Below are 22,339 nucleotides of genomic sequence, written 5' to 3' on the forward strand. Positions count from 1 at the left end.
GTTACTTATTAAAATTTTTTTTGTATGTCTTAAAATTAGAAATTAAAGTTAATGACCGAAATCTGCCGTACAGGTGAAAAATTGACAGTTTCACTCACGCGTGTGTCAGATTTGCGCCATACTTATGGGGTCTTACAAAATTTTATGTTGGTACTGGGGGTCGAGAAAAATTCTCAGTCATAAAAAAGGGTCGCGACTGAAAAAAGTTTAAGAAACTCAGCTATACGGCAAATTTCTGCGAAGGTTTTAAATAAACAATTTTATTTAAAAGTGATTTTAAACAATGCATACTACAAAACTCTGCCGTTTACAGGTAGTAAACTAATATGAAATTACAACGCCCATGCAGCCATAGCCAACGCATCATAGATACACCCTACACATATTTGGCTAGCAGTATTTACGCGTTATTGCCCACACCCGAGAAGAAGTCGCCAAATGTTCAGAATGTGCCAATTTCTGGTAACCATGTGCAAAACCATTCTTCAAACAAACATGCTGATTACAGATCTTCAGTCAAGCAATGTCGACACTTTCGTATGCGTTCTTTTTCATTTATTGTATTCCAGGTTCCAGTGGTTCTTACAAATAAATGATGATATTTTCTGCCTCCAACTTAACACACTTCTGGAATTTGCTAGTGTCCACAGTTCTGTGAAGATTTTTAAACGAAACAGATAACTGCGAGCTTCGAGCGAAGATTTACGGAGAAGAATGACAGATTTGCAGAGGAACGTAAGTGTTTTATTCTTTATAATGTAGTATTGCTAAAGCAGGTTTTTTTTCTTCATATGTTGATCATGTTTACAAACTTCGATAAGTATGGGCGGTTTGGGAACCTTTATAAAAAAAAGGCGCGAAAACTACCAACTTGCCACCGTTAAGTTCGTACCTTTAGTTAATACGTAAGCACCGACATTACTAAGCTGGTTCAAAATTTAATGGCGCCTTTTAACTTCGGTTAGAAAATGGTTGTGCAAGTCTAAGCACCCAAGCTGGAATATCAAATGGGCGGCAGAAAAGTAAAGCTGCAAGCGTCGCTGCCCAAAGCTGGACATGTAAAATATTCAAAACCCTTTATTATTTTTCATTCGTTCTCTTATTTCTTTAGTAATTCGTTTAATAATCGTATATTTATTTTGTTTACAGATTCGGCTTTTTGTAAATTGAAGTAAAAGAGCATATTCGCATAAAAGCATATTGTGCTAATCCTTGGAATATGGTAACAGGTAGTTTGGCGACATTTTGGTAAGGCGATAAAGTTTACTAGCTAGGACTTCAGCAATAATCTGAGAAGTACACAGTTCGAATCGCAGATTATTTTGTCTCCGAGAAATGAGAGATCATGAGACATGTCATTTGATATTTTCCGGAAAATTCCGATCGGGATTTTAGCTAATAAGCACTTAGAAACAATTTCGCTGCTAAAGTGCAGAATCGCCCACTTATTTGTTTGGCGCTTTTTACAAGAGTAAGAAGAATTGGATTTTTGTCAATTTTCTTTGACTTTTTAAGTGAAAATAGGTCGATGTGTACATGGATAAAGTCAAGAGTGTGCGCAATGCCATTTTTGTGCAATTCTAGGATGTTTTTTTTTAAGTGAAAATAGATCTACGTGTACATGGATACCGTGTATATGCAATTCTTAAAGACGCGGCTAGCAGTGGACGATTCTACTCTTTCTCCCAATTTCGCGCCTAATCTTTGTCATGATTAAGCACTTTTGTTCCATAAAAGTTCTAGCATAAGCGTAATTCGGTTAGCAGATTGTTGGAAAAAATGTTCAGTTAAAAAAAAAATAATAAAAAACTTGACTTCGTGAAAACAAAATTGCGTCCGAGAAAAAAAAAAAAAAAAAAAAAACTTGCAGATTGCTGTAGCAGGGTTGGTCGCCATAGTTTCGCCAAAAAATCGCCAAATTACCATAATTTGAAGATTTACCGCATATTGCATATAGTCTACGAGTCCATGAAATAAAAACCCGTCGCTGTTATTTAATATTTAATCGTTTAATGCATGGGTTTGGCCTATGACCGTTTGAGAGTCGCATTGCAAAGGAAAACATTTGCGAAGCCCCACATACAGCAAACAACAAATTCAAATAAAAATTAACTCTGTGGTGTTTTTATTAGAAAGTCCTCCACGAAGGCATCCCTCCGTTTAGGCAGATAGCCCTCGTGTGCTTTGCCGTAATTGAATAACCCATTAAACTATGGTGTTTTATTAAAATAAATTAACTTCTTTCATTCTTATATTTTAAAATTTGAGTTAGATATGTATAGGTACATATTTATCATTAAATTGTAAAAGTTTAGTTTAATTTAGTTTGGATTTCATTAAAATGGAAAAAATTCAAATTAATGACATGGATGAATTTGCTTTTGTTGAACAAGCAAATCGATATCGGGTTCAATGGACGAGGTTGCAATTCTGAATGCATTTTCAAGATGTTTGTCAGTGATCTTCGTCGTATTTTAGTTTTTTGTATGCTTCATTTTTGAAAACAATTGTTCACAAATATAGGTACTGCCAAAAGCTGAAGACATTAATAAAACATGATTGTGAAAATTAGGATATTTATCGCGGGGTAGGTAATTTTGTTAAAACTCCAATAAAGAAACATTTTCAAATTTTTCTTTCAGTTGAATGGGACTTTGCAATTAATACATCATGACATACTAAGATGTTTTTATTTATATTTTAATTGCGGCAAGAAAGGAAGTATAATAGTAAATAACTATTTAAGATTGATGTTTTAATTTAGATGAAAGGTTAATTTCATATAATACTTTTTTGTTATTATAATTTATAAGAAAAAGGCTAAACGTGACTGAATGGAAGCATAAGAGTAAATAACTATTTCAGATCATTATTATAATTTATATAAAAATTGCTAAACATAACTGAATGGATGCCTGCATCGCTATTTCGCTAAAAACGCGTGAAGCAGTGTGTGATTCTGCACTTTATCCAAAATTCTATTGCCGAGTTTTCGTCATGGGAAATTCCCAAATTGTTAAATCCATAGGATATCAAAAAAGGATTTAAAATCAAAAAAGGATTTGAAAATTAAACTGGTATTTCAATGGCATCTTAAGAAATATAGAACTATGTAAACTTCAGAACGCAATCTGAAATCAGCGCGTACGCTAGATTTGGCGCGCTGTTAAATGGGCGCGTATGCTAGAATTGGCGCTTTTGCGCGTACATTTTCGCTGCAATGTTTTTACGGCCCTCGAAACCGAATAGTACCCAAAAAGGTGTAAATTTGAATAATTTCATAATTTGCGTTTTGGCCGTATTTTAAAGACTTTTGGGCCGCACTTCAGGCACCTTTGTTTTAATGCCTTACTTTTTTTTATACGAGTGACTTTGTTTTTCTTTCAACACCACGTAAATTTAAAATTGCCTTCAATTTATTAAATCAATTTTATATTTTCCATTATATAATGCCAAAACGATAAGACTAAAGTATATTTCTGTGAATTATTGAATAAATTTAAACGATAGCGCTGAACATACTTTTTGAGCAAATTCGTTTCATTAAATGTAATCACACAGCATCATATATCAATAATACGTCACAGCAAGTCGTTTGCTAAAGATGAAGGTTTTCAGTACGATGTCATCACGGTCTTACCAGCAGCAGAGCGGTAAAGTCGCTGAACACTGGTAGTTCTGACCTAGATTCGATTCCAGGCAAACGGGCTGGCTGCATTGGCGTTTTCGTGGTTTTCCCCATGTGTAACATATATTTCTTTTTTATCTTAGAAAATCCTACATGTAGGCAATTGTCGCCTTAGGCAGATAGCTTTCGAGTGCTTTGCCGTAATCACATAAACCAAGCCAATATATCGCCACGTATCGTTTGACAAATATGTAATTTATAAACATTTGTGGTTCTTTATATAATGCTTCTTTTCTACAAATATATTACAAAATATGAACAGACAATTTGACTTTAATGAAACAGAAAAATATGCTTCATTAAAGTATATATATATATATTATGTAAATATATCTAATAATTAACTTCTTTAATTTTAGTATAATACTTGCAATAACAAGCCGTGTTTCATTTTATGGGGTATCAGAAACCCCTATACCGACAATGTTAAATTGGCGATTTTCGATGTACCTTTTCTCACAATTTGCTGTAGATACAAGCTTGAAACTTTTTCTGTAATTAAAGTATACCTATCTGATTATACTTAAATGAGCTTTTGGAACATTTTGAATTTTAGAGTAAATTACAGGATATTTTGTTAGGCATAGTAAAATTTAGCACTTTTCTCACACAAAAAATTAAAAAAAAATTTTTTTTTTTCTAAGTTTATTACAAAAATCTCATTTCAGTAAATCTTAGGGAACCTAATAAATAAGCAATAAAAAGTTTAGATACCTGTGAGCAGTAGTTCCTGAGAAAAGGTACATCGAGTACAAAAAAATAACGTTTGGAGAAAAACGCGTTTTTATGTAAAAATCCTCATTGATCAAAGCAGTAGATGACAAATTAAAAGTAGATTGTTTTACAGTTCTAATTTTCATAGAGATTAGAGAATGGTATTTTTAGAAAGATTAAAATTATACAAAATATCAAATTAAAAATTATACAAAATACACTCATACACATATCTTAAGGGGTATCAGAAACCCCTATACCGACAATGTTAAATTGGCCATTTTCAATGTATCTTTTCTCAAGATCTGGTGTAGATACAGGCTTGAAATTTTTTCTGTAATTAAAGTATACCTATTTGATTATACCGAAATGAGCTTTTGAAGCATTTTGAATTTTAGAGTAAATTACAGAATATTTTGTTAGGCATAGTAAAATTTAGCACTTTTCTCACACAAAAAAAAAAAATTTCTAAGTTTATTACAAAAAGCTAATTTCAGTAAATATTACGGAACCTAATAAATAAGCCATAAAAAGTTTAGATACCTGTGAGCAGTAGTTCCTGAGAAAAGGTACATCGAGTATAAAAAAAATCACATTTGGAGAAAAACGCGTTTTTATGTAAAAATCCTCATTGATCAAAGCAGTAGATGACAAATTAAAACTAGATTTTGTTACAGTTCTAATTTTCATAGAGATTAAAGAAAGGTATTTTCAAAAAGATAAAAGTGTAGAGAATTTGAAAATGCAAAAATCCGAAATCACAATTTTTTGAAGATTTTGGGGTTCCAACTCCCCTTAAGACCCAGTTAGATAAAATTCGATTGTTTTGCTATATTTTACTTGAAATTCCGTGTGCTTAGGCAAACAAAAATATTTTTATTCTCCAATATGCTTCAAATACTTGTTTCATGGTAATTAAATAACTGTTTATTTAGGAAAACGTTTTATTACCTATAACTATATAAACTCCAATGAAGTCAATGAAGATAAACAAAACGCCAAATTCCTTCCAAATCGCTTACCAGATGAGCTGTAATCATAGTAAATCTAGAATACTAGGGTGTACCATTTGCTCGTCCCACAGATTTGTAGCAGTGCGCGTTTATTTGAATGCCAAAAGAATCATCACTCGAGGCAAATTTATTTAGGGGAAGGTAGCCTAATTTGGAGCTGTATGATACACAAAGACTAATGATATCTGCGAGATTTGACATAGGCATTTTGTTATACTGTGGGTAAAAAAAGTATTTGCACACCTACATTTTTGTTTGCAATTCATAAAAAGAAGCATTGAGAAATAAAAAAAAATTGTATTGCCAAATCAGAATAAGTCTAATCATCCAAAACAAACAGAAAAATTACAATAATATAAATAACAATGCTTTTTTGTAACAAAATTAAAATATCTCGTATCAAAAGAGTATTTGCACACCTGCATGAATACAAAAGAAATAAAATATATAAGCAAATTTCAAATAACTAACATTTAGTATGCATTCCTTTAGCATCTATTACTGCTTGTAATCTTGCTGGCATTGATTTAATTATATTTTTGTAACAGTAGGGTCAGTATTCGACTATTCTTCAATAAAGGCATGTTTAAGGGCAGATTTGCTTGAAATCTTCCTTTTTCTTATTTTTAAATCCAAAGAATCAAATTTTCCAAAGGATTTAAGTCTAGTGATTGTGGTGGAGTGGCAAGTTTTCTGGGTACATTATAAAGCAACCACATTCGTGTGTGTGTGTGTGTGTGTGATTATGGCAAAGCCTCGAGGGCTATCTGCCTACGGGGAGGAGTGCCTTCGTGGAGGACTTTCTAAGAGAAACTGGCTCGTATACGCGTTACACATGGGGAAAACCACGAAAACACCTATGCAGCCAGCCCCTTTCGCGGGATTCGAACCTCGGACCGAACTACCAGTGTTCAGCGTCTTTACCGCTCGGCCGCTAGTGGGCTTTGCAACCACATTCGTGTTATACCGGTAGTGTGCTTGGGATCGCTGTCTTGCTGAAAATAGAACGAATTACTGATACCCAATTTTATTGCACTTTGTGGCAAGTTATCTCGCAACACATCAATATGTCATATTCCCATCAATGAAACACAAATTACCAACTCCTTTGCTAGCCATGCACCCCCAAATCATAACAGAACCTCCTCCACGTTTAACTGTGGGTAACACATTTTTGGTATGAAAAGCAGTACAAGTACTCCAAACTAATTTCCTGCCATCTGATTTAAAGATATTGAACTTACTCTCGTCGGAGAGTATGACATTTTTCCAAAAATCAATTGGCATATTGATATATTCCTTAGCGAATTCAAGTCTCTTCAGTCTATTTAGTTCAGTTATGAGAGGTTTTTTCCCTTGGAGATCTCCCATAAATGTGTGCATCGTGCAGAACATTTCGAACACTTTGGGCACAGATTTGAACTCCAGATGTTGAAGCGACATCATTGGCTAAAGTAATTGCACTAACAAATGGATTTTTCGATGCTTCTCTTATGATTTTTCGCTTTATTCGCAGTGAAAGTTTCTTTGAGCGTCCACAGCACAAGTTATTTGATGTAGATCCTCTTTCTTTATGATGTTTTATAATATACCGAACAGTAGAGGAGCAAACATTTACTTTTTTACCTATTACCACTACAATTTGAATTATACCATTACAATTTGAAATCGACAATCAACTAATAACGTTTCGACAACACCTCCTTTTATAGTCGTCTTACGTATGTTATATACTGCGGGATGACTGTCAAATAATAGCATAAAAATGCAAATTTGCTAAAGTTGAGTGTGCAAATACTTTTTTGACATAAGCTATTTTAATATTGTTGCAAAAAATGTTTTTTTATTAATATTATTGTATTTTTTGTAATTAATTTAAATGAATAAGCTTATTCTATTTTTTAAATGCCAATTTCTGTATTTCTTAATGCATTTTCTTATAAATTGTGAACAAAAATGTATGTGTGCAAATACTTTTTGTACCCACTGTATGTAGATGTAGAAGAGGTTAATGAAATTGTCTTTGTAAAGAAACGCTTCTTGGTTACATTGAGAGAAGTGTTATTCGCTTGGCTAAGAAGAAAATCTCTTATTTCGACATAAGTGTGAAAGCAATTAAACGTAAGTAATTGCATGCCTTATTATACCATCACAAAACGTGCTTACTTAGCTACAATTTTCAATTATAATTTTGGAAGGCTATGTTAGTTTGACGTTTCTGTATAATATCAAGCATTAAATATTCAAGTTTCCCAAGTTGGACCGAAAACAGTTGCCGAAATTGAACCGGTCCGATTTCGGCAACGACATGTTTTCATGGATAAATTATAATTAACCCTAGAATGCTACCCTTCGAAGAAATTACGGGAATGGCAACCATTCGTCTCCGAGACGAAGTTCACCTTCTAGTAGTGATGATGATGAAGATAGAAGTGATAACGAAAATAAACGATTTAGGACAGTTCTTGAAAAAATATCACCACGAGCCAAAAAAAAAAAAAAAAAAAAAAAAAAAAAAAAATCCAAATCCAACTGGCCCTTCGTCTTCTCGCAGTGCAGAAAGCAGTGGAAAACCCAGAAAGCAGTGGAAATAACAAGCAGCCCATACAAATAGCGGTTATACGAAAACCAAAGTTTAACAAAATGCAGAAACATAAAAAAGAAACTGATTCATGGTTTTGTATATTATGTGAAGAAACTAAGGAAGAAATGATACAATGCATGAAATCTCACGCTTGAATACATACTCGGTGTGCTGGAGTTTGTGCTGCAATTAAAAGGTTCTTTTGTTGTAAATTGCCGTTAAGAAAGTTTATGGTCCAATTTAGGAAACTAGCGGTCCAAATAAGGAAACCGGTTTCCTAAATTGAACCGATGACACGATTTTTTGAATTCATTTTTAACTGTTATAAATAATTTTGGTACTATTCGGTTTCGAGGGCCGTAAAAAAAGTGCAGCGAAAATGTACGCGCAAAAGCGCCAAATCTAGCAAACGCTCCCATTTAACAGCGCGCCAAATCTAGTGTACGCGCTGATTTCAGATTGCGTAAGTTTATATAGTTCTATATTTCTTAAGACGCCATTGAAATACTATTTTAATTTTTAAATCCTTTTTTTTGATATCCTATGGATTTAACAATTTGGGAATTGCTCATAACGAAAACTCGGCAATAGAATTTTGAGTAAAGTGCAGAATCACCGACTGCTTGACGAGTTTTTAAGAATTGCACATACTCGGTATCCATGTGCACATCGACCTATTTTCACTTAAAAAAATATCCTAGAATTGCACAAAATGGCACTGCGCACACCCTTGACTTTATCTATGTACACATCGACCTATTTTCACTTAAAAAGTAACAGAATATTGACAAAAATCCAATTGTTTTTACCCTTGTAAAAAGCGGCAAACAAATAAGTGAGCGATTCTGCACTTTACCGAGAATATTTTCAAAGAAAAGGCATCATTCATTATAGAAAATTACGTTTGAACAACCAACGAGATGAAATTATGCTTTAGCGGTAAGTCGAGAGCGAAATAGCGATGCAGGCATCCATTCAGTTATGTTTAGCAATTTTTATATAAATTATAATAATGAGCTGAAATAATTTACTCTTATGCTACCATTCAATCATGTTTAGCCTTTTCGTATAAATTATAATAATAAAAAAAGTATTACTATGTGAAATTAACCTTTCATCTAAATTAAAACATCAATCTTAAATAGTTATTTACTATTATACTTCCTTTCTTGCCGCAATTATTAGGGTTGCCGCAATTATTTTTGGCAGCATTGGCATCAACAATAGTTTGGCGATTTTTTACGGCCCTCGAAACCGAATAGTACCATAATTTTTAAAATTTAATAAATGGTTCTATTTTGAAGGTACACTTAGTGAGTTTTTTTTTTCTACTACCTAATTTTTATTGGCACTTCTTCCGTCCTTCTATATAGTGAAAAATACAAAATTGGTGCAAATTAGGCTACTCTCCCCTATGTTTTGATGCCATTTAATGTGTTTGGGATTTTATATAAATTTTTACTGTATTTTGATTTGAATAACTATAACTTTGAATTAAACATTTATACGTCATGGCTCAATTTTCTGTCTTCTGGGAGAGACACTTCTTTCCAGGGGTTTAAAAAAATTGTTGCGTTAAAATATTCATGGCCTTGCTATGGCGATAAGTAATGAGACTACTTTGTTTTCATGTACTCTGTTATATACCTTATTAGATCAAAGGGACTCTGTCCCTGAGCGACTATAGTTTTCGTTTTGCGATTTTGCGTGGAATTACTCTGAATGTCTGTTTCACTTTTCAAAGTGTTGCCACCGAATATTATCGCCTTCTATTATATTTGAAGTAGCGCATCGCGCAGGAGCACCATAGGTCCGGAGTTCGATTCCCGGTCTGGGCAGGGTCTGATCAACCTTTCATCCCTTGATTTCTATCACTTGGGTCGATAAAAGGAGTATCAAGTTCGCTTGGAGACTAAACACTGGAGATTTTTGCGACAAGCTGACCATTTGCTTAGAGCATATGCTTTTACGCCCCCGGGGCCCACAGTCAAGAAAGCAGATTTCCGGCCACTGCAGATCTTGGCCCATTAGGGCTGTTACGCTACAGAGTTTAGTTTAATTTAGTTTATTATATTTGAGGAAATTAAATAATAAAGATCGGCATAAATGTATGTATATTTCTCGCATTTTGGTAAAACAACGGTAACTAGAGCCATACAATTTGGATAACGTAATCTTACTGCGAATATGGACATCTAGAAGCCCAAATTTCAAATTGGGAATTTGTTTTATTCTCGATTTCATATTCTGTAAAACTTTAATGAATTTCTCATTAACAAACTCGAGGAGTTCAAAGCGAGCCATGGCAAAGTTGTACAGAAAAAAAAAAAAATTTATCTCCAGCGCGCGAGACTGTGTATCGGAAATTCTAAGGATATGCCCAATTTAAAATTATTTTGTGATATTGCTGTTGAACTGAATTTTATGGTTTATGTGCGAAGAACGTGATATTAAATAAATAAAGGTAAAACACAAAATGTTAAAAAAACGCCGCTTTGGACGTAATTTAAAATTTGAAACTTTTCAGATTTCTTATTTTTTTTTTCTTTTATTTTCTTTCTGGCTGCCCATACAGTATTGTGGTTAGAGGAGGCAAACCGCTGATTTCGCTTCCGACCCAGGTATAGGTATATCCATGCAGAATTGGTTACCAACTCGGCGGGAGTCAATCACTAGCTACCAGGCCGCAGCCCTGGGCAGCCCCGGCTGAGCAGACGACATTTATAAAATGCAAAAAAGAGATATACACGTGCTTACAAGGCACTTGAAGAAGAAGAGTACGTTAAAGCTCCTAAAGAAAATATACATAATCTGCTTCCCATGCCCCCTGGAGTTTTAGAGCCATCAGTGAAAAACGCCATTTGCAAATCCCGAGTCCTGTGTTCTATGAAAGTAGATTGTGTCCACAAGGTTATTTTTAGCACGGTGGCAGGGAGCTTGCGGTATGTGATGCTCATAATCAGTATGAATATAGATTTGTCCCCAGAGACTCATGGAGTGTCGTAGCCTGCTTACGTTAACCACTGCAGCCTTTCGTTCAACTCACAAGTCCAGAGGCGGTGTGCCTGCGATAATTTATAAGGCTGCCGTGGACGTGGTACTATAAGCCTTGCAAATGAGAAAAAGCTGGTATCGCTGTATAGAGAGTAGTGAACGTCTCATTTGGAAACAGATGTTAGTTCCCCAAATAGCAGCGGCATACAGAATAATTCTTTCCACCAGTCTATTGATTCTTAACTTTAAAGAAGAGATGTGTAGTTGCTAGGAAAGAGTGTTTAGGGGAGCCTGACTGCGATACCCAAGGGCCCAGGTTCGAATCCCGGAGAAGGCATGGATATAAAATTGCCTGTCCCTTCATAGGAGGTGCTGGTGGCCTCCTGTTAGGTGCCTCCATAATAAAATGGTCAATGCCGTTAATAGGCAAGTGCCCGCCACTGGGAAAAAATTGCTTTCATAAGTTAAAAAGATTTCTTCCATGCTTTTAATACACTTGTGTTTAATTCCTTTCAATTACGTTTCTTTCTCGGTTAACAATTTTACTTGAATTTTTGTTTTTTCATGGTTACAGCTGTCTAGGTATGTAAGTTATCTGTCTATCCTATCCACCCTTTCTACCTATTTAGCTATCATTTATATTATATTCATAAAAATTAAAATCATTCCTAATTTTTATGAACAGAAAGATATTTAAATCCGGAAAATGATTAAAAACTCTGTAAATTTCCCAAAACGGAAATGTTTAAATAGCTGGCAAATCTCTTCACATTTTTTTTTTTCTCTTCTGATTTAGTAAATATAACTAGTCTTAAATTATTTATGTGCTGATCTTAAAGTATTTACTCTCAATTGATGTGGAAATAATTAGTTTATGCCTTCTTCCTCACATGGGGTGGTGGTGGTGGTGTATTGAGAATACGGCAAAGCACACTAGGGCTATCTGCCTAAGGGGTGGGATGCCTTCGTGGACAACTTTCTAAGGTAAACTGGCTCGTATACATGGGGAAAACCACGAAAACGCCCATGCAGCCAGCTCGTTCGCGGGATTCGAACCTCGGATCGAACTTACAGTGTTCAGCGAAGTCCCCGTTCGGCCGCTGGTGGGCCTCTTCCACACCCAGGATTTGGCGATTGGGTCCCCTAAAAACCCGAGTCGCTCTTTAAAAGGGGGAGTATATAAGACATTTCTCCCGCCTTCCTAACGTGCCTTTGTGGTGTAGTGGTTCTGCACGCTGGGCCGGTATTCCAGAGGTCCGCGGTTCGATTCCCGGCGAAGGCGCTTGCTATTTTCCATCTTTCCTGCTTCCAAAAATATACCTAATGTCTCTACAGAGTATAGCCTCTTCTACGATGCTTTCCTTTGCCCATGGGGTTGCTTTGCTAAGAGTTCTTTGGAACTCCGGCTGGAAAACAGTAGCATGATTTCTTAGTTTAAATTCTACGTGCCGCTCAATCGGTATAGTCGTAAGCGTCGTTGACTACCGTGTGGGAGGTCCCGGGTTCGAATCCCGGGAAAGTCATGAATGTTTGCAAATGTATGGTGTCGGTGCGGCATGGCGACACTCCAAATATGCGGCGAGCTGAAAGAGTCCTTTCGTGTGGTGGTGACCTTCGGACCCTTCCGCCCCCCGGGGTATTCTCCATCAAAATTCGGAGCGGTTCTTTTCCAATTAACCTAATGTCTATAAAATGCCAAAAATTTAATGGCCCTTATGGGCTAAAAAAAAAACTGAAAGTTTTCAGGATTGGATTATTAAATTACAGCAAAGCACACGAGGGCTATCTGCCTAAAGGGAGGGATGCCTTCGTAGAGGACTGTCGAAGGGAAACTGGCTCGTATACACGTTACACATGGGGAAAACCACGAAAACACCCATGCAGCCAGCCCGTTCGCGGCATCCGAACCTCGGACCGAACTACCAGTATTTAGCGATTTTACCGCTCGGCCGCTGGTGGGGCTCCTCGCATGGGGAAAACAGAGCATAAATGTCTAATATTGTTTTTCCTTATATTTTATTTCAAATATGATTATGTACCACTCGAAATATTCTTACGCATTTTCCTTGGTCAAATCTTAAGATGTATAAATCTCAATCTGTAGTTTTAATGCTGACGTAAAGCACATTTTTTTCCAGAAACACTTTCGTGATGCGGCAGCCCAAAATTTTTCAAAAATGTTTAAGGGGGCTCATATACCTTAAACCCCTTATGAGCTTCGAATTATGTGACTGTTGCAAGAATTGAGATATTTTATTTATTTTGAAAGTAATGACCTCCAGCTTTTTACAGCTGACTACATAATATAGCTGCTTTGGAAACTAGTAACCAGAAAGTTTGTGTTGCCAGAAATATTTTTGTAATTTTATCTGCTCTGTGGCAAAATATTTCTTCATTTTTCCAACTTGCGCGCTTGATATTTTAAAAATGACTAATGGTATATACTAGAAATTAGATGTAATTTCATTGGGGCTATATGGCAGGGGGTTTCACTGGGGTATGGGCACTATTTTCTAACTGAACCAAAAATATGATGAATATTTTAATATTAAAAAATTTTATGCACGAAAATATTACAGATATTTTTAAGAAAATACATTTTATAAACTCAACTCCCAAATAAAATAAAAATTTAACATGAAATTCTCAGTTTTTTTGGGTTTACAGTAGTTTACAAATGTTATAAAAGCTATATATAAACTATGGAATTAAATAATGCAACAGATAATTTTAAACTGTGCGCGCAACCTGGAAACATGACGAAAATTTTTGTCACAAAGCGGATTAAATTATAACAATATTTGTGGCAACACAACCTTTCTGATTACGATTTCAGAGAGCAGCTGTATTATGTAGTGAGCCATAAAAAGTTGGAAGTAATTGCTTTTAAAATAAATAAGTTATCTCAAGTCTTGCAACAGTCGCATATTCAAAGATCATAAGTGTTTAAGGTGTATGACTCCCCTTAACTACTTTGAACACTTTAATCTCAATATGTGATATATTTCACTACAAACATCTACTATATCTGTTACACAGGAGTATCCTAAAGATTGATACTTCTAATGACATCGAAACGTTAACAAACTTCAAAGGTCGCAACAGATTGGTCCAGGTACTCGTAATCCCATTGTTCTAAAGAGGCTTGTACCATTGATGGAAAGAGGGAATACTTTACGTCTCAAAGCCAGATGAATTGCAGTTATGTAGTAGTTTTGGTTTGTTTCCAGTTCATTTCCCTCAACCCATTGCTATCACTTTTCTGTCTATATATGCTGCTTATTATGGTTTCAACAAATAAATAAAAAATCTGATGTGTACACCACATGACTTCATTAAATATCTTCGTTAAAATTTGAAATATATAGAACAACATAAAACACTAAATACAGTTAAAACAATTAAAAAGAATTAGTGTTAAAATTACAGTTTCTACGCAAAAACGAGCCGTTCGGCGAAAAGGCAAAAAAGCACATTTTTCGGTGCCCAAACTAAAAGTTTCTGTTTGGTTCCGCTCGGCAAAATGACATTGAAGGTGCAGAAAGTATTAATTTACTATTTTGTTAAGTTTCAAATGTAAACAAATATGGCTGCTATGGTAAAAGAAAATTAGGCCTAGCCGCACTTAAACAATTATTAAATCGTTGATAGTTCTACAAATATTGCATGCAGATTAACTAAGGCCATAAACATCGTAGCAGGACGATAAGAACAATATAATTCAATCATTTTTAAAGGAATTGCGCATTTTACCGACATATAAGAATAAAAAAAAAACTGAGCTCACGGAGCCAAGTAACAGAGTGGGTATATATATATATATATATATATATATGTATATACACTGATAAGAAAAGGAGAGGTAAAAAATAAATGTATATCAATATATATATATATATATATATATATATATATATATATATGTAATAATAAAATTCCATAGTAAAATAAATTTCTAACTGTATGTTCTTTTCATTTTTAATGGCGACGTTCTCTTATTTGAAAGTACGTGGAATTAAATCCACAACCCCGTAGTCAAGTTGTTTTTCCCGCCTTTTCTACACGTACAGTTTTAGAATGTTCTGGAGATATTTAAAGCGAACTGGATTGGCTGACGTCATTTCTTGGAAGCTCCGCCTTTCCAGAGGCTATAAAAAGACTCGCAAAAGAGAATCGGGGCTTTTTCTTAAATGTCACGATGCAGTAAACTTCATACAAAATGTTATTAGTAGTTCTTTTTTATTTACTCCGGATATATCAGATTTTTGTAATTGCTATTTTCTCCTGAAATATAATAAATGGATCCTGTTTTTTAAAACTATCGTCTGATAATTTAAGCTACGACTACATTGATGATTCTTAAACAATCTATTTATTCCTGACAAAAGCTGGTACATCACATATATGTACATTTATTTACTTCTGGTGCGGCCGATTGCCACCAAAACGGGAGGTGCACAACTATATCTATAGCAGTCCTTATTCGTTTTTGAGTTATGTCGGATACGTACACGAAAAAATCTCTTCTGAATCCAGCGGCCGAGCAGTAAAATCGCTGAACACTGGTAGTTCGGTCCGAGGTTCGAATCCCGTGAACAGGTTGGCTACATGAGTGTTTTCGTGTTTTTCCCCATGTGTAACGTGTATACGAGCCAGTTTCCCTTAGAAAGTCCGTCACGAAGGCATCCCTCCCCTTAGGAGATAGCCTTCGAGGCTTTGCCGTAATTAAATAACCTAACCATACGTACAGATGTCACGCAAAATCATCGTTAAATTGTATTCGATAGAGGTCTTTCGTTGAGATATGTTACCCGGAATTCTTCTGATAACAAAATTACTGATTCTTTACTGATTCAATTTCTGATTACTTTACTTCGTACAAGGAAGTGAAAACAGCCCAATAGCATTTTTGCTACTTCGGAAAGCCAAGTAATTGAAAATAATGTAAGCAAAATAAACTCGTAAGGAATTAATTCTTAAATTGATTGCATGAGGGAATTTAATTATCTGTTAACGTTACATGCTTTGATTTTAAATTTAAGTGAAATAAATATGCGACACAATGTATGATATTATACTCCAAATTTTAGTTCCTGAGTCTAAATAGATGTTACTTTAAGCCTTGTTACTTTAAGTCGGCAAAATTTGGCAGCAGCTTTGCTGAACTGGTACAGAATAATCACAAAACAAAGTAATTCAATAAATTTGTTGCTTTTACGAATGGGTCCACAGCAAGGCTCAAATTGATAGGGTGAATAATTGTCATCGGAGAGCTGATGCCCGAAGCAACGCGGAGTGTCACTGTTGACACCGTGTCATCGGTTCCCATCACCGTTTAGAGCTTTGTTGCCTCACCTTCAGCTTACCGAGAGGAAATCTGCGGAAACTCCGACGCAATTAATCTGCATTTCTGGCAGTCAAACATTGAATTGACATTATTAACCTTCCATGGATTTACCCACTTGTTCTTGAGGGTTTCTTTTAACCTTCCTAGAGTGTTCGGGGTCTTTTTGAACCATATCAAAATGTATTTCGTATAGAACGTATAGAAATTTATTTCGTTATATTATATTGTAAGAATCTCACTAGTGTATTTCTCAATTACTGTAGAAATTGACGAATCTTAAGAACTAGTTAGCGAATAATCGCTCAAGTTCGTGTGACAAGAAACGGCAAGAGAGGAAGGGTAACTAAACCTTTATTATTTCAATAAGATTTAACAAAGCTCCGTCTTGGAGTGTACAATCAAAGCCGACACTTGGGCTTGAACTTAAGGGGACTCATACACCTTAAACCCCTTATTATCTTCGAATATGTGACTGTTGCAAGAATTGAGATAACTTATTTACTTTAAAAGCAATTACTTCAAAATTTTTATGGCTCACTACATAATATAGCTGCTCTCTGAAATCGTAATCAGAAAGTTTGTGTTGCCACAAATATTGTTATAATTTAATCCGCTTTGTGACAAAACGTTTCGTCATGTTTCCAGCTTGCGCGCACAGTTTAAAATTATCTGTTGCATTATTTAATTCCATAGTTTATATATAGCTTTTATAACATTTGTAAACTACTGTAAACCCAAAAAAACTGAGAATTTCATGTTAAATTTTTATTTTATTTGGGAGTTGAGTTTATAAAATGTATTTTCTTAAAAATATCTGTAATATTTTCGTGCATAAAATTTTTTAATATTAAAATATTCATCATATTTTTGGTTCAGTTAGAAAATAGTGCCCATATAAAGAATTACATCCAATTTCAAGTATATACCATTAGTCATTTTTAAAATATCAAACGCGCAAGGTGGAAAAATGACGAAAAATTTTGTCGCAGAGCAGATTAAATTACAAAAATATTTGTGGTAACTAGTTTCCAAAGCAGCTATATTATGTAATCAGCTGTAAAAAGCTGGAGGTCATTACTTTTAAAATAAATAAAATATCTCAATTCTTGCAAGAGTCACATAATTCGAAGCTCATAAGGGGTTTAAGGTGTATGAGCCCCCTTAAGAGGCTAAAAATTAAACTAAAACTAAGATTAACTAAAGAGATATAGCCGAAGCTATCAACATCCTAATCGAGTTGGCCTCCTCACTCTATTTAACTACAAGCTTATCAAGAGCCTGGGTACGGCCGAGCGTAATAACAGCTTTGAGAGAGAGAGTAGCCCATAAGGCAGACGCGCGCAAATCAGAAACTCTGATTCTCTCTAGCTCTGCAAGTTGACTTCGCGGTTAAATACCACTCCTCCTCATTAAGTATTCACAATGTTTCCAAAACTACGTTCTGGCCGGAAGTAGTAAGTTAAAGTTAAGAATTTGACAGGAAAGGAACTTTAACTTAAAATTTAACTGTTAATTAAATTAACATAATCCTTACAAAATCGATAGCAGTAATTGGAGACATTATTATTTAACACATTATGATCGAATGAATATAATTGTGAAGTTCTATCATTGATAAACACCTGTTAATTTATCTGTTAATAAAATTAAAATAATCCTTACAATATCTTTGGCAATTTTTCAAAAAGACTTTTTTACTTGCTTTCACAGCCATATTAAATATTCAACCATTTTTAAATTCTTTTTCAAACAGTAGTTTAACCAGTGTAAAAAAAAACTGCAACACATAAGACATTCAGGTCACTTTTTACCCTTGTGGAACACATTTGTTACAAAAAAGGAGGAGAACCTCAATTTGCAACACATTTTAAATTATTATTGTTATGACAACCAATTCATGCTGCTATTATTATTGTCCATTTTGTAATTTTTCCCTCTTGGCACAACAGATGGCGCTATCCTCAACACTCGCTAGTTTCTGTGACCGTAATGACTTTCGTGCATTTCTTCCCAGCTTCCTTAGAGTATATAAAGTGGCGTTGTTATTTTCACAATTCATTTTTATATATTTTGTTAGAAACTTTGCAAACCCTTCATGGCTAACCGTGGGCTCACTAATGTCGAAATCGACCAGTTATCCTTCTTTCCATCTTGCATCTTCAACTGTCAGACGACAAAAAAATTCGTCGTCTAAAATATCTTGGTAAAAAATAAAGTACCTACAAAATCGTCGCATGATGATAACATCGCAGACATGCGTTTTTAAGGCTTTAATATTTGTAAACGGATACTCGCATAAGGATTTGTGAGCGCAAGATGGAAGGCAGGATAATTTTTACTTTCATGTTTTTTTATTAACTAATAAATATTTGCTGAAAATATAAATTGGAAACTATTGGAATACGAACAAAAGGGCATTTTTTAACGTTTTGCGTGTTACCTTTACTGATTAAATAACATTTTCTCCCTACATAAAACGCATAAAATTCAATTCAACAGCAATATAATAAAATATTTAAAAACAGCATATCTTTAGAATTTCCGATACGCACTCTCACGCGCTATATATAAAAATGTCTTTTTCGTGCAGTTTTCCCGTTGTTCGCTTTAAAATCGTTGAGTCTGTTAATTAAAAATTCGTTAAAAGTTTCCGAAATTTTAAACAGATAATAAAAACATATCCGAAATTCAGAATTTGGGCTTCTAAGTGCCTATGTTCGGTTGGAGAAGTAAGTTATTCAAAATTGGACTACTCTACATACCATTGTTTCTTCACAATGCGAGAAACATTCATGCAGATTCTTCATTATTTATTTTCTTTAAATATAATACAAGGCGATAATATTCGATGTCAACAATTCGAAAAGTGAAGCGACGCAAAATGCCGTTTTGGAAATTAATAGCTCTTCTGGACTACAAAATTCTAGGTTACAATAGGACCAAATGAGGAGTAGACTCGAGTAAAAATCCTTTCCTTCTTTCAATATAATGGATATTGAACCTGTAGGAAGAACAAAGCTAAATTTTCAGAATGAACAAAATACTTTTATTTGAATTTTAAAACAGAACCAAAAAAATAAATGTTGCAGCTCTTAACTTTCAAAATTTTAAACTCTTAACTACTACAGTTAAACTCTTACAACTATTAAAATACTAAACATTAAACTCTCTAAACAAAATATATAAAAATCTTCCGAATCCCTTCTTGTTGCCACACCGTAAAATGCAAGTTCTTGTCCTATTATTTATATTTCACGTTCTCTTTAAGTCACGATCTCCACAAGTCATAATCTTTACAAGTCACGATCTTTACAACTCGCTTAATAAACTGGCCTCCCACTATTCCTGCCGAAGAAAGCCAAACAGAAGGCTGATCGTAGTTTTTTCCAACATACGAGATTTTTCTGCGTAGATGCATCCTTATTGTTAATTAAGATCAATCCAGCATGGAAGAGGAACTCATTTCATAAAAAAAGAAAATTTACCGAAAGATTGGTTTGACCTTTTTTACCCAACATACTGAAAGGAAGAAAACATCAGCCAAGAGCAAGTGTCCGAGAAATGACTGTGAGTATTCAAAATTCAGGACAAGTTTAACCTAACCTGAATCATCTAGAAGTCTATCAGTTACTGCCAAAGGAGGAAGATGAAGACTGACAATAAAAGTTCTGTAAAATGGTTTCATATGTAGACAGTTAACCTTTAACTTCTGTGATCGGTCTGAGAGACCGCTGAAGATTTTATTACCGTTGTTTCCACCTCTAAAAACGGAGAATGTCCCTGTCCTTCCTTCTACCTTCCCAAACCCGTCTCACAAGGTCACATATCCACACCAGTTTCGGTTCTAGGAAAAATCCCCACAGGGAAAAAGCCCACAGGAATAATGCTCACAGAATAATGCTCACAGGTATAAATGCTCACAGGAAAAAAGCCTACACAGAAATACGCTCACATAGAAAAAAGCTCACATGGAAAAATGCTCACTTAGACATATGCTCACATAGAAGTAAGCTCACATGGAAATAAGCCCACTGGTAAATAATTCACATTATGTGTAGATTCAGTTTCTATGCAAGATTAACAAATGGGCCATTTTGAATTACGAAAAGGACAGCAGAAAGGAAGTAAGAATGAAACAGAATTATGCAGTGAAAAATTATTACAATTTTAATTGTTAAAAAATAATAAATATAAGTTACACATTTTATAATATAAACATTTAGAAGAATAACGAATGAGAATTTAGAATGAATATTTTGTTTAAATTACGTAAAATATTTAATTTTATCATCGATTTCATCATAGTTTCGTACCCGATTCGTAATTACCAAATGTAAGTTTTCATGTTTTCTTTTCTTTTTTTTTTTTTTTTACTTCAGTACATCCTGTATTTACATTAGCTAATAACAAACGTTGAGAGGCTAAATCTTTTTTCATCCCGTCAAATAAAAACCACATACTGGGATGGCTACAATTAAATAATGAATTTAGTGCGTTATGAGAGCCTTGGCAACAATTTGTGATTTTAGGAGAGATTTCTCGAAGGCTGCTTCATAATGTTCAACTGAGAGGTGTCATCAAAGTGCCTAAAAATGTTAATTTTATTTCTAAAATTTTAAATTTCTGCAGAAATTTTACAACTTTTTGGCTTTGAACTTGAATAAATAAATTCAAACATCGATTTCTATCGATACACATCAAAAGTATGCAAAAATAGAGCGAAGAAACAAAAATTAATTATTGGAAGTTACAGGAAAAAAAATGTCGTACAGGGGCAGTGGTATAAAATATTACAGTACATGCAAAATTTTATTACAGTTTTCATGCTTTGATTTACCACCCCTGAAAAGGTTAATGTGAGCATTTGTCCATGTGAACATATTTCATGTGAGCTTTTTTCCGTGTGAGTATATTTCTAAGTGAGCATTTTTCCATGTGAGCTTTTTTCTATGTGGGCATATTTCCTTGTGGGCTTTTCTCCTGTGAGCTTTTATACCTGTGAGCATTACTCTGTGAGCATTTTTCCTGTGAGCTTTTTTCCTGTGGGCATTTTTTCCGGTCACCCTAGTTTCACACTTCTAGCTTTATTATGGTTTCAGTTACCACATTTTTTACTTTTTAAGTGGTCTAGGAGACCGTTCACAGCTGATGCGTACCAGTTTTAGTGGACGATATACGTTATGTACTGGATGCTTGTTTGTCGCAAAAGTGATAAATATGGCTTCATAATTCACAAGAAAACGTCCCGTATATCTCCCTCAAAAAGAAATTGATTATCTTGTCAAAAATATTTTTTATGAAGAATACTCTGATTCTGAAGACTCTTGTAGTATTCACAGCGAAAGCAAAAGTGAATGTGAGCTTTCTGTAGATGAATATAATAATTTTTCTTACGACTGTGACTGTGACTAAAATGATAATTTTTATGGAAAAAAGCACTTCAAATGGTGCAAAAAAGAACCAAATCGGGTGGTACGATCAACAAAGCATAACACAATAATTCAGCTCTTTGGTCTGAAAAATCCTGCAAAAATAGAGCCCGAAGATACTTAGAATTTATGTTCATACATATTGTTCCAATCATATCCTGATGCTCCAAAACTGAAAAGAAAATATTCTGTGCTTTTATTAGCTAGTAAGTCTTAAACACTTATTTCCTCGAAAAATTTCCAGAAAGGATTAAGCATGATTTAATTCGCAATAATAAATGAAGGCGTTATCTTTGTTGTTTCTCTAGATTCTCTAGAAACGTAGGTACGTTTCTTCAGATTAGCAACAAATCCACTAGTCTGCTGTTTCAAATGTAAACAAGCAATGGCCACCATCAAAAAAATTATTAGGCTTAGCGGCACTTAAACAACTTTAAAATTGTTGATAATTCTAAAAGTATCGCATTCAGATTTACTAAAGGCATAAAAGCCTCAATCGGAAGATAAGAACAGCATAATTCAATCATTTTGAAAGCAAAAAATGTACAATTTACAAACATATAAGAGTAA

The 22,339-nt window shown here is 34.4% G+C and overlaps 1 long non-coding RNA gene across 1 annotated transcript in view; it reads left to right on the plus strand.

The window, feature by feature from the left end:
* Nucleotides 1–227: 227 nt before the first annotated feature.
* Nucleotides 228–22,339, plus strand: part of LOC146993025 (uncharacterized) — a 255,416-nt gene continuing 233,304 nt past the window's right edge. Inside the window, exon 1 of the long non-coding RNA XR_015039090.1 lies at nucleotides 228–735. This is a non-coding gene — a long non-coding RNA (uncharacterized LOC146993025). The remainder of the gene's footprint in view (nucleotides 736–22,339) is intronic.

This window comes from Stegodyphus dumicola, chromosome X2, assembly GCF_044657685.1.
Source record: "Stegodyphus dumicola isolate Sdum_Otavi_A_Nest chromosome X2, ASM4465768v1".
NCBI lineage: Eukaryota > Metazoa > Arthropoda > Arachnida > Araneae > Eresidae > Stegodyphus > Stegodyphus dumicola.